This window comes from Cryptomeria japonica, chromosome 4, assembly GCF_030272615.1.
Source record: "Cryptomeria japonica chromosome 4, Sugi_1.0, whole genome shotgun sequence".
NCBI classification, from domain to species: Eukaryota; Viridiplantae; Streptophyta; class Pinopsida; order Cupressales; family Cupressaceae; genus Cryptomeria; species Cryptomeria japonica.
Genome location: NC_081408.1, coordinates 433,643,264 through 433,656,626, shown reverse-complemented (window position 1 = coordinate 433,656,626; position 13,363 = coordinate 433,643,264).

Sequence of the window (13,363 nt, the reverse complement as noted above, 5' to 3'; positions counted from 1 at the left end):
CATCTAGCATTATATCTATCTATATGCTGTTTCCAAATGAATTGCACAAATGCTTCCGATGTGACAAAATTGTCATCAGCTAGAAAGGCACTACTTGCCTTTTTAATCTCAGGATCCCACTCCTGGCCTTTAAGTTCAGTAGAGGTGATGTCCATTTCAGCATCAATAGGTTCTTCTGGCATCCCTTCCTCCACTTCATCATAGGTGTATGCAATTTCCCCTAAACTACCCAATTGTAAGAGGTATTCAGCTACCGCTTGTTCATCTCCTATATGGATAGGGGATTGGGATGGGGAATACAAAGGTGTATCTGATTGCACTTCCTTCCCCACCCTTTGCTTCTTTGGGTTGTCTAGGATATCAATGACATCTTGTATTTTCCTCTTTCCTTTGGATGTAGAGGGCTCCCCTGTTGTAGGCACTAGCATACTGTAACCTGATTTCTTTTGCAGTGTGTAATCACCAGGAGGAATTGCTTTGCTGGAAGCTGACCTGCTTAGGATCATTCTGGCTTTTTTAGGGTTATTCTTAATCACAGCTTCCCTCTTCTCCTTCAGTGTTTGCATCACATCCTCAAAGCAAACAATCAAAAACTTTATTTTCTCTTCTAGTGGGAAGAAGCTAGACAATGGGTCATAGCTAACATCAAACTGATGCACAAAATCCAAGGCTTTCTTATAAGCCACCCACTTTTCTTTCCTTAGTTCCTGCTCATCTAGATCAAATTCATTCCTGATGAGGTCTTCAGGAAATTGGAATTGATGAGGCCTACCTCTGCATGCTACCTTTTTCCTAAACACACCATTGAAGAAATCCTCTGGATCAACATACCTGGACACTGCAGTGGATAAATGATAACGTTTGAGGAAATCCTCAAAGCAATTCCAGCCTCCCTTTGTTATTACGAATTGGTGGGCTATGGTAGCTACAGGGAAAATAGTCCCTTTACCTCTGCCTGTTAACTCTGCCTCTTGTAGGCCACCAATTTGCCTAAGGATCTCCGCTATTCCCACTTTGAGAGGGACCTAGTAAGGTAACAAAAATGGAGTACCCCTGAAACCAAAAACTCTAAAAACTGTGGAGACTGGATATAAATATATGTCGCCCCAGTTATGAACAATTTTGATGTTCTCTGCAAATTCTTTTGGCCTTATGAATTCTAGAAGAACCTTGGGGACTCTTGGGTTATCAGAGTAGAGGAGAGCCCTTATTTTGGATGCAAAATATTTATCAAACTTTAAGAAACTAGCATCCTCTCTGTCCCATGACAACATAGTATTCCATAATTGTACTGGCATTTTTTCTCCTTCCTTCTCCTTAACCAGGTCTAGTCCACTGGCCAAATAATCACCACCTTTGAAGAGAAAAAGGTGCATTAAGAGTGAGTACCATCCGAAAGGTCTGTCCACCTTTCCATTCTTTATTCCTATCAACCCTCCATGGATAGCATCGGCAATGAAAGAGGCATAATCAAATGTGATAGCAAGAGAAGGATTCAAAATCTGAACAATCATTAGCAAGTAATGATTCGGCATATTTGCTTCAACATCTTCTCCTAGAACTTGACAAAATGCCCAGTACATTCCCTTAGCCCTCAGGGTAAACATACTTAATGAGAAAGGCTCTTGCGTGTTAGGTCCTACAACTGCTAACCCTCTTATTTTCACAAAAAGTTCCTTGAGAGGCCCATTCCTGAGATGACTCCTCTATGCACCATAAATTTGGGCTAATGATGTGAAATTTATAGGTTCCAGGAAGTTTGTGAACTCATTAAGTCCAAATGTTGTCCTAAATTCTTCAGTGTTAATTTCCACAAGGGTTTTCCCATTTACATCCCAGATGCATCTTGTGACTGGATCATAATTTAATGCCATTTGGGTTAGTAGGTCTGTATCCATGAATACCCCTGGGACTACTAATTTCCCAACATCTAGTTCCCAGATATTGTTTTGAGGATCAGGAGAATTTCTCATTCCAAATCCAACTTTAAACAACCCCAACCCGGACAGTCCAACCTGTGGGTCTCTCAGCCAATTACCTTTGTCATATAATCCTTCTCCTATCTTCAAATGGGGAGCCCTAGGCACTAACTCTTTGGCCTTTGATGCCTGATTAGTTGACAATGTCAACTGTTCTAAAAAATCATCACATACACTTCTTTCTAAATAGTTAACCTTGCTGGAAAATTCCCTTTTAGGAGCCATTTTGAAAATGCAAGAAAATGAATATCACTCTTAAACAATCCTACAACAAAAGAATTTACTTAGAACACCACACAAGAATTGCTACAAAAATATGAGAGAACCTGATCTTTGCTTGAAGGAATTTTCTCTGCAACTGAACCGTCTTGCTCTGTATCTGAAGAAGATAACTCTGCGTTTGTTCTTCTGCAAAATCTTTTAAAAGATATCTTCACTTGGTAGTTAGGAAATCAAATATTTGTACTCAGGGCCTTAACTGTAACATTGATTCCACATGCTCCGGCCGTCCCTTCGAAATTGAATTCATACGAGAATTCATATTTTTTGCTCCAACGGGTCACAACATTCCTGCAAGTGTTCCATTTTGCTCTTTCGCAACTTCGTGAAGCATAACTATCGGGCAGCTTAGTCCTGCGAAATAGCGCCAACCGTTCGATCAAAAGAAACTTGATCGAGCCTTAGATTAACTGACGGCTTTGGCCTTTTTTCTGGGTCCCACTTTTTTATTGGCTGCATAATACCACGTGGCATCGAATCATTGGCCTTGAAATTCCCTTCACATTCCTCTTAATACTGGCCGCGTGTCTTTCCTTTTATACCGACGTTTCCACCTTGGCAAGCCCACACTTTCTTCTTAGACCACGTGTCATCATGACACATGGATGGTTCTTGTTTACTCTCGCTATTTCGCGGGCATAAGGAGTGAGCACTTTACCCTTGCAAAATAGAGTGGGCCGTCGGATCATCTCTAAAGTTGATCAGCATTTAATCCTTTGAAAGGGCTCTCAGGAGGGGTGGGCCCGTTGATTCATCGTGAACACCTGGCATCCAGTCACCTGCGGCACTGATTTGTTGACTTCTTATTTGTTAATAAGAAACTATAGGGCTTCAATAAATTGTTAACAGCTGTACCTGCCAGGTCATCTCCACCTGCGACCTAACTCACCTCCGGGCCCCGCCTTTCAGCCTTTAGTCCTGACCCGCTGACTGTTGTGACCTATGCCATGTGCCGCCATTTTACTCGCCGTCAACAACCAGCTGGACCATCTACGTGGCATGCCATGTGGTTTTCGCAACTTCACTGGTCTTAAACTACGTGCAACTTCGCCTAGCGAAATAGCGCGAGCCGTGGATCCATCCGTGAGATGCGCACTAGTTACTGGGCCCGACAACTTTAGAAGAAAAACATACAAGGCATAAAATTTTTCAATTGATCAACGTAACCGCCTAGGCAAATAACAAGGGGGGACACTTCCTATGACCCCACGACCCATAACTTAAGTGAATAAAGTAACGACAGATTAGAAACCAGAGGGTTTAAAACAAATAAGATAGGATCTAAAATAGAAAACCCTTAAACCCTTAAGGTCTAGAACAAAGCTGAAGCACTTGGAATTACACCCTACTCGAAAATTTCAACATACCATAGCCAATCATGGGAAAAGAAAAACCCAATTTTAATCAGTGATAATAGCGGCTCTGACTGGGGATGGTTGATTGCGAGATCAACACAAGAAGACTCAGAACTCTGGAGAAACAGACCAAAACACAGACCAAAACCAGAAAAGCAGGAAAGAAAACAAAATATGTACAAACAAAGGACCTACCGTGCATGGACATTAAGAGAAATAATGCTTCAGGAATTGTCCATGCACTGGAAATTCCTGCATTTCATCATCCATATTCTTCAAGAAATATGAATCCTTACCATTTAAGTCACAAACCACAAAAGGGCCAATCCACAGTGATTCAAATTTTTTATGCTCCCCTTTATCCTGTCCTTTTGCATTCCACTGAAGAACCATGTCATCAATTTGAAACTTCCTTAGTGATGTCCTTTTATCAAAAAGATACTTTGACTGCAACTGGATCTTCTAATTTTTCTTATGGGCAGAAGTCCTAAGTTCCTCCATTTCTACAATTTGGATCATTCGGTTTTCCATTGGTTTAGATACCTCCATGTCCTCATTCTGCAAAAACTTATACACTGGAAGAAGGTTATTTACCGGCAGTCTGGCTTGGGTACCATAAACCAACTCAAAAGGTGACATTCCAATGGATTTTTTGACTGTTATTCTATCTACCCACAGAGCTAACTTCAACTTTTGATCCCAAGATCTTTTATTCTCCTCAAGGATTTTCTTGATGATATTCAACAGGCTTTTATTGCTATATTCTGCTTGTCCATTCCCCTGGGGGTGATAAGGTGATGAGTATGACATGAGTATACCATGACTATTGCAAAAGCCTACAAATTCTTCTGATCTGAAACACATAGCATTATCCATTACCAATTTTGCAGGTGTTCCAAATCTAGTCACAATATTATCCATCAAGAAATCAATGACAATTTTACTAGTAGCTCTTCTTGTAGGGATGGCTTCTATCCATTTGGTGAAATAATCAGTGGCCACTATGATCCATCCATGACCTCTCCCTGACTTCTCAACAATTTCTCCAATGAAATCAATACCCCACTGGACAAAAGGAGCTTCTATAGAGACTGGATTTAGGGGTAAGGCTCCTTCATACTTAAGCTTGGAGGAGAATCTTTGACATGGATCACATCTCCGAACATATGCATGGGTATCTTTAAATAAAGTGGGCCAATAATACCCAGCCCGTATTATCTTACCAGCAGTAGTCTTAGCAGAATAGTGACTTCCACATACTCCATCATGCATTTCAATCAACACCTGTTTAGCTTGAAATTCATCCAAACACATTAGTAACTCTCCATCTTTTTTTTTCTAGAAAAGATCACCCTGAATGAGCACATACTTTTGGGACTTGAGTTTCAAAGTTCTTTTCTGATTGTATGTCATTTCTTCTGGGAATATGTCACCTCTCAAAACTTGGATTATATCTATGTACCAGGGTTGCCTCTCAATACTAGTGACCAAAACATCTCTAACCTCAACATTGTGTATTTCTACATTAATGATATTTGACTCAGTCATGAGCTTAGCCAAGCCTAAACCTCTCACCAATTTGGTGATCTTTATCTTCAAGTTGAACTCCTGAATTCTATTAATCCATCTGCATCTCTTTCCAGTAACCTCAGACTGAGACAAAATATCTTTAACTGCAGCATGTGGGACATAGGCGATAATGTTTGCATTCACTAAATATGGCCTAAAAGCCTTAACAACTTTAACTAGGGCATAAGCTTGTTTCTCCATGGTTTCATACTTTAGTTCTGCTGCCTGCAAAGATTTACTGTAGAAGGCTATGGGATGTTCATATCCTTCATTGTCCTTTTGTAATAGTACTGCAGCCACCGTGTGATATGAAGCAAAATAAAATAGAGAAAAAGACTTACTATAATCAGGGGATTTCAACACTAGTGCCTCTTGGATTGCCTTCTTAATCTCATCAAAAGCTTTTGAAGCTTCTTGATCCCAATGAAACTTTGTGTCCTTCTTAAGCAATTTGACAATAGGTTTCACTATCTCTGCGAAGTTTGCAATGAATCTCCTGACAAAATTTATTTTGCCTAGAAAGGATTGGATACCTTTCACATTTTTAGGTTCAGACACCTTATTGATTGCTTCAATTCTCTCAGGGTCTATTCTCACCCCTTCCTTGGAAACTATATGTCCCAATAACTTTCCTTCAGTGACCCCAAAATGACATTTCTTGGGATTCAATGACACACCAAATTCCAGGGCTTTATCGAACACCTTCTCTAGATGTCCACAATGATCATCAGCTTTTTTTGAGAAACAAGTTAGATCATCTTGGTAAACCACCATGATAATATTTATGAATTCTTTAAAAGCCACATCCATAGCTCTCTGAAATGTAGCTCCTGCATTTTTTAATCCAAATGGCATTCTCACATATACATAGGTTCCCCATGGAGTAGTGAAAGCTGTTTTAAACTGTTCAGACTCCTTTACCAACACTTGATTATATCCTGAGAAACCATCCATCATGGATAAAAGATCACAACCTATCTCTCTTTGTAGCATTGCTTCCATATTTGGGGATGAATAATTATCTTTTAGGGAAGCAACATTCAGATTCCTAAAATCTACACATAATCTGATGTCTCCATTCTTCTTCCTTATTGGGACCAAATTGGAGACCCATGAAGAATGCCTTATTGGTTTGATAATCCCCCCTTCTCTTAATTTAGTCAATTCTTGTTGCATTTTAGTTTCTAATAAGGGGTTGATAGGTCTCTATTTCTGTCTGAAAGGCTTAGCATCTGGAAGTAAAGGAACTTCATGCTGAAAAAGATCTTGTCTATACACCTTTAGGTCTTCATAAGACCAAGCAAAGACATGCTTATACCTTTTCAATAAATTGATAAGGTTAGTCCTAACATGAGGGGGTAATTTCTTTCCAATATATACCAACTTAGGGAATGATTCTGTCCCCAAGTTTACCTCCTCTAACTCTTCTAACTTAGTGGTAGATTGCTGGTGTAAATGACTATCATTGGAACTTAACATGCTCTCCAGCTCCACCAACCCTTTAGGTATCTCATTGGTTTCCAACTGGACAACATCATTTCCAAACACTGTCTCTCTATTATCTACCACTTCCACCAATGCATTGCAATCAATCTTTTGTCCATCATAATCATCAACACATTGGATAAACCTAAGAATGTCTTCATCATCAGCAAAAACTTGCCAATTGTACACATTATCAGGGATAGCAGGTCTAGATTTTATCTCCACAGTGGAAATACTGGTTAGTGTTGCATCATCATTTTTCAAAGCAACATTAGCTAGGAAATCTGCCATAATATTTTTGGTTCGCTCTATCCAATTAATAGAAAATGCATCAAAATGCTTAATAACATCCCAAACAGCATGCTTATATTGCTTCAATTTATCATTCTTGGATACATATTTAGATCTCACCTGAGAGACAACCAATTCTGAATCCCCCATTACTTTCAACAGTTGGATTCCATGCTTTTTTGCAACCTCAAGTCCTAGTAACAGGGCTTCATACTCTGCAGTATTATTTGTGCAATGGAATGCCAATAAAAATGAGTACTTAAAAGTTATACCTGACGGGGACACAAAAAGAACCCCTGCTCCAGATCCTTCTTTGGAGCAAACTCCATCAAAATACATCTGCCACAACCCATACTGCTGTGCTTGTAACTCAACTACAATTGGGTCAGTATTCTTCAATTGAGGTGAGATTGGTTGAAGTTTGAAGTTATCTAAATCTACATCAATCATACAATTAAGCATACTAGGGTCCACATTTTCAATTACCTTAGGAGCTCGCGGCTCTCTGTATAGTTTGACCTGGTTGCCACCAATAGGGATAGTAGCATAAGATAAGTCCAGTTGAACATTTCCCCCTGCTGCTGCTGCCCACTGCCTAGACAGTAACATACCATAGTGGGGTTTAGTATCAGTAACAATAACATCCATTTTGTAAGTGGCTTCAGGAAATGCTGCTATTTTTACTTCTACATCTCTCATTGTACCTATCACAGGCACTTCTCTGTTATCCATGGCATAACATTTCCCATACACAGTGGTTATTGATAACCCTAATTCTTTCATAACACCACAGGGCATTACATTAGCAGCAGCTCCTGAGTCTATCATGCAGTTTTTAATCAACCGGTTATTAACTAACAAAGTAACATAGAAGGGATCTACTTGAGAAGGCTCCTGAGTGATAGTGGTTCCAACATAGACCTCTGGGGTTTGGAACTCTTGATCCTTTCCAACTTTAGCCAAACCAGTAGGTAATACCATGTCACTATCAGATATACTAGAGAATAAAGACAAAGCTGCATCCTTATGTTCTTTAATCTTTAGCAATTCTATTAATGGAATAGTGACTTTCATTTGAGTTAAAGCTTGGGCCATATCAAATGTAGAATTATTACATTTTTCAGTATTAACCTTAACCTTTTCTGTTTTGAGTTGACTGGCCCTTTTCACTGTCTCTGCTCTTTGTACATCACCAACATTTTTGTCATCTATACCTTTAGGTAAATCTTTAACTTGTTCCTCTTTCTCTTGACTAACTTTAGGAATAGTAGTAGCGCTGCTTGATGCCCCCCTTTTTGTGACTTCTTTTACAAACATAGAGCCTGGCTCACCTTGATCAGTGTCTCTCTTGGTGCTTCTCAGATTATAGTTATGTTTTGCTTTGGCAATTGCAGCCTTAGTGAGATTTCTAACTTCTTCCTCACTAGGCCTCCTAAGATGAACTTCTTCATCTTCAATTGTTACCACATTCAATGTAGGATGCCAACCTAAGGCTAACTGTCCTTGCACTAACCTTTCATTATCCAACACATCACTGTATTCACTTTGCATAGATTCCTCATCACTTTCTACAATAATTTCAAACATATTAATGTCAGGCTCTGCTTCAGGTCTCATAGATTCTTCCAAAGCTTGAGCCACTGCACACTGATGAGGAGAATGTGGTCCATCACAAGCAATACACCAAGGATTATTTTCTATATTGTTAACAGTTTTCCCTTTCAAAGGATCCGGTGTATCTTGACTTTGGGCAATTTTGGGCTTCTCAATTTGGGGTTTACCATCCTTCCAATTTGTATTGTATGGCATATCATGTAATCTAGGAGGTCTATCTTGCCAGTTATAATGGGGCTTATCATTTTTGCTAACCTTGGCAATCAAATCTTTCATAGCAATAACCAGTTTCTCCATTTTATCATCCTCCTTAGCAACTTTGTTAGGTTGCTATTTGGTTTCATGCCATAATCTACCATCTGTCCTTCTTCCTAATTTTCCAGATGCTTTTCTATTACTTTCTACATTTATAGCAATTCTAAAAGCACCCCTTAAGTTATGAGGATTTTTATCTTTCAAAATATAGGCCATTTTGGAATCAAATGCATTGTAGTATGTATTAAGACACATGTTATCATCTAGCCTCATCACTTGATACAATCTGTGCATAGCTTTCTGGAATCTGGCATTGAAATCAGTGACTATTTCATTTTCAGATTTTCTAATATTATTGGACTCATTCAGCATGAAACTCACATTAGTCTTATCACCATACTGTTCTTGAAAATAATTTTTAAAATCATCCCATGAACCTATGCTATTTACTGGAAGACCTCTGTACCAATCTCTTGCATCATCAACGAGAGATTGAACAAACAACTTCATAATAACATCTTCATCTGCTATCTCATAATCATTTATTAAATCCCCAAAAGATTTTAGATGTTCCTCAGCACTAATTGCATTGTTCCTAGCAAAATTATGGAGTCTGTCTCTTAGCTCAGTAGGAACATGATTTGGATATCCTGGGATCCCATCAAAAAATAATTGCCTACATTGTTCTAGATTGATTGACCTTCTTTGAAAAGGGGCAATAGCTCTATTATTTCCCATGGTCATTTTAGCTTTTGGAATTGGAGATTGAGGTGCTTGGGTGTACTGTTTATTCGAGGGTATTTGACTTACTGAGGCAATATTAGCATGTACTGCAGGTTGAGTATTGACCGGAGGAACGGAAATATGTTGGGGATTAGGCTTGCTAAGATCTTCCGATGGGAATGTAATAGGGGGAGCCTTTAAATAATTAATCTTTCTTTTAACTTCCTGATTCGCTACTTCCAACTTAGCCTTTTCCAGTTCCATTTGGAGGTCTTCCTTTTCCTTCCTCATCCTTTCCATCTCTCTCTCATGTGCTAGAATCCTATGAGAAATCTCTTCTGCAGTTTTAGATTCTACTCCATCATCTACCCATTTCTATTTTCCTTTATCTAAATTAGCTTTAGGAAGCTGGGAGTCATTAAATATTTCTCTAATTGGCTGAGCTACTGACTTACAAGCTTGTCTATTTTTAGGGATTAGGATTTCCCTTATCACAGGGCCTTCCTCATCACTTTTTTCTTTTTCTTTAGCAAGCATTTCAAGATCAGCTATCTGTCTAAGAAGCCTATCTCTTTCCATTAACTTGGCTTTGATTTCCTTCTCCTTATTTGCCTCCTTTTGGGCTCTTGGGGAGATTAAATGATGGACTCTTTTATTCAAATCTTCGATCTCTTGAGACATCTTATCCTCATCAGGGAAGTTTTCTTCAGAGTCAGATGCATTAATTTGATCTATATCAATTAAACTAATGTTCCCATCTATTGTCCTAGGAACTGAGTGTCTAATTGCATTTGAGCTAGTTCTATCTTTTGCAGAAACACTAGCATGAGATAGATCTTGATTTAAAATAGGTGCATCATCAATATTTCCAAATAATCCAGAATGGAAACCTAAAATATCATGCTTCGAATCTCTAGAAGATGAATTAGACTTTGCATAGACAGGTCGATCAGGCATCTTACCAGTATTATTGCTTTTCTGCACCCACGCAACATTTGATGGCTCATGCAACACAGATCTCTTCTGACCTCTTCGTGACTGTTCTGGCAGACCTTCTTGCAAGGTTTCACGAGGATGCTTCTTCATGAATGATCTAGTGTTCTTGTTTCCTTACATCTCACTTGTCTTCTTTTAGAAAATTTGTATCTCACAAGGACTGGTTCAATAGTAACAGAGTCTCCACCCACAAAACTATGGGAAAATGAAAACAAGCAGTCTTACCCACAAACACACAACAAATTTCTTTACAAATCTCGGCACAGATCGGTATTTATATCTTTGTAATAACTCTCCCCAGCAGAGTCACCACTTTTGTTGTCTTCAAAATTTGATTCCCTTTAATATCCCTAGAATAATATGATTCAAGCTTGGTGCAGAAGAGACATCGGAGATAAAGAAATTCTCAAGACAACATATGACAAGGTTTGGATAGACCTTCTACACTTTGGACTTCTTCGGAGCCCAGGTGGGTATACCTTTGTGAATTAAATTCACACTTTCAAACATAAACCCACAGCTAACCAGTCTAGAAAACCAGTGGATTTATTCACCTTGAAATCAACTAAAAACAAAGGATGGAAATTGTACTTAAATTCAGCATTTCGATCAACAAAGCATGCAATAAACAACTTCAATTAATACCAGTGCCTTATCCAAGGTTACAGAGTCATCTAAATTCAAATAAAACTCCTTAAACAATACATATTTATACTTCCCGTCGGCTTGGTTTCATTAATCCTTATATATGCCTGACACATACAAGAATTCAAGCATTCCAAACTAAGCTATGGTCCTCAAAATTCAAAGTTCCTCCTAAAGAATTTACTGGTATGAGTGATCCCGCGTATTTAATTTCTCTCCTAAAGAGAAAAGCTAACAAACACTTATACTAAAATTACTTTGCAATTCCATTTCAAACAGAACAACCCTAGATTATTCAAAATGAATACAGTAAATAATTTTGTGAACAAACTTGAAGACAACACAAAACTTTACTCAAAACCGATGGCCTGTATATTGATATTCAGTTTCAAGAAACATTACAATAAATTCTGATTCTCCATTAGACTTAGAAAAGCTCAGATAAATTTCTGCAGCGTTTTCTTACAAAATTTTGTGATCCCTTTTCCTCTAGTCTTGGTATCCATTTATAACCACATGGATGCACAAAGCTTCGGACCTAAGGAGTGAGCACTTTACCCTTGCGAAATAGCGCGGGCCGTCCAATCATCTCTGAAGTTGATCAACATTTAATCCTTTGAAAGGGCTCTCAGGAGGGGTGGGCCCACTGATTCATCGTGAACACCTGGCATCCAGTCACCTGTGGCACTGATTTGTCGCCTTCTTATTTGTCAATAAGAAACTACAGGGCTTCAATAAATTATTAACAACTGTACCTGCCAGGTCATCTCCACCTGCAACCTGACTCACCTCTGAGGCCTGCCTTTCAGCCTTTAGTCTTGACCCGCTGATTGTTGTGACCTGTGCCATGTGCTGCCATTTTACTCGCTGTCAACAACCAGCTAGACCATCTACATGGCATGCCATGTGGTTTTCGCAACTTCACTGGTCTTAAACTACGCGCAACTTTGCCCAGCGAAATAGCGCAAGCCGTGGATCCATCTGTGAGATGCGCAGTAGTTACTGGGCCCGACAACTTTAGAAGAAAAACATACAAGGCATAAAATTTTTCAATTGATCAACGTAACCGCCTAGGCAAATAACAAGGGGGGACACTTCCTACAACCCCACGACCCATAACTTAAGTGAATAAAGTAACGACAGATTAGAAACCAGAGGGTTTAAAACAAATAAGATAGGATCTAAAATAAAAAACCCTTAAACCCTTAAGGTCTAGAACAAAGATGAAGCACTTGGAATTACACCCTACTTGAAAATTTCAACATACCATAGCCAATCATGGGAAAAGAAAAACCCAATTTTAATCAGTGATAACAGGGGGAACACCTGGGGTTCGATTTTCCGCTTTACATCTACATAACTCAGAATGATCTTTCAAAACTAGAAAGAAAAACCCCCAAATATATTTTGCCAGAGCTTTTTTACAAAAATCCCGTGATCCCCTTCAAAATGAGAACCAAATAGGATAAAAAGGAAGAGGGAAAAGATTAGGTCTACAACCAAAATTGCCAAGTGTCTCCTTTGTCCCTAATTGCAAAAATATCTTCTTCATTCCCATGGAAAAAACTCTTGAAATATCCAATATTTGTTGAAACTAAATCCATCACTGGATTCCTCATTCCAAGAGCTTTCCAGCGATGTATTATACTTGCCATTTCGGGCAAAAATGGACCTCTGGCGAATTAATTTTGAATATGGCTCTGTCATTTAAATTTTTTAAATTTTTATATAGTTTACACTATATAATTAACTTTGATTTTTCACCCATTTTACATGCTGATGTCCTGCCACATGGCGACCTGCAATTCATCGATGGGATCCACTGGGTGCCATCTGGGATGACACCTCATCCATCCACCATGTGTCGACCACCTGTCTGCCACATCATTACCACCTATGCCCCACTAGATGAGACCCGCGAGCTGGACCTCCACCTGTGCCTGCCACCTGACTACCAACTGTATGCCATGTCACCGCCACCTCAGTGGGATCTGAACTGCCTTCTATCTTTCACCATTTCGTGATGGCTAACCAACGTGCACCTTTCCTTCGTGAAATAATGCCAACCGTCGGATCTCGTTGAACCTATAGCGTCTTTAACACTTCATTTTCGGCCTGAGCTTTTCACCATTTCACGATAGCTAACGTTCGAGCATCTTCGGCTTGCGAAAT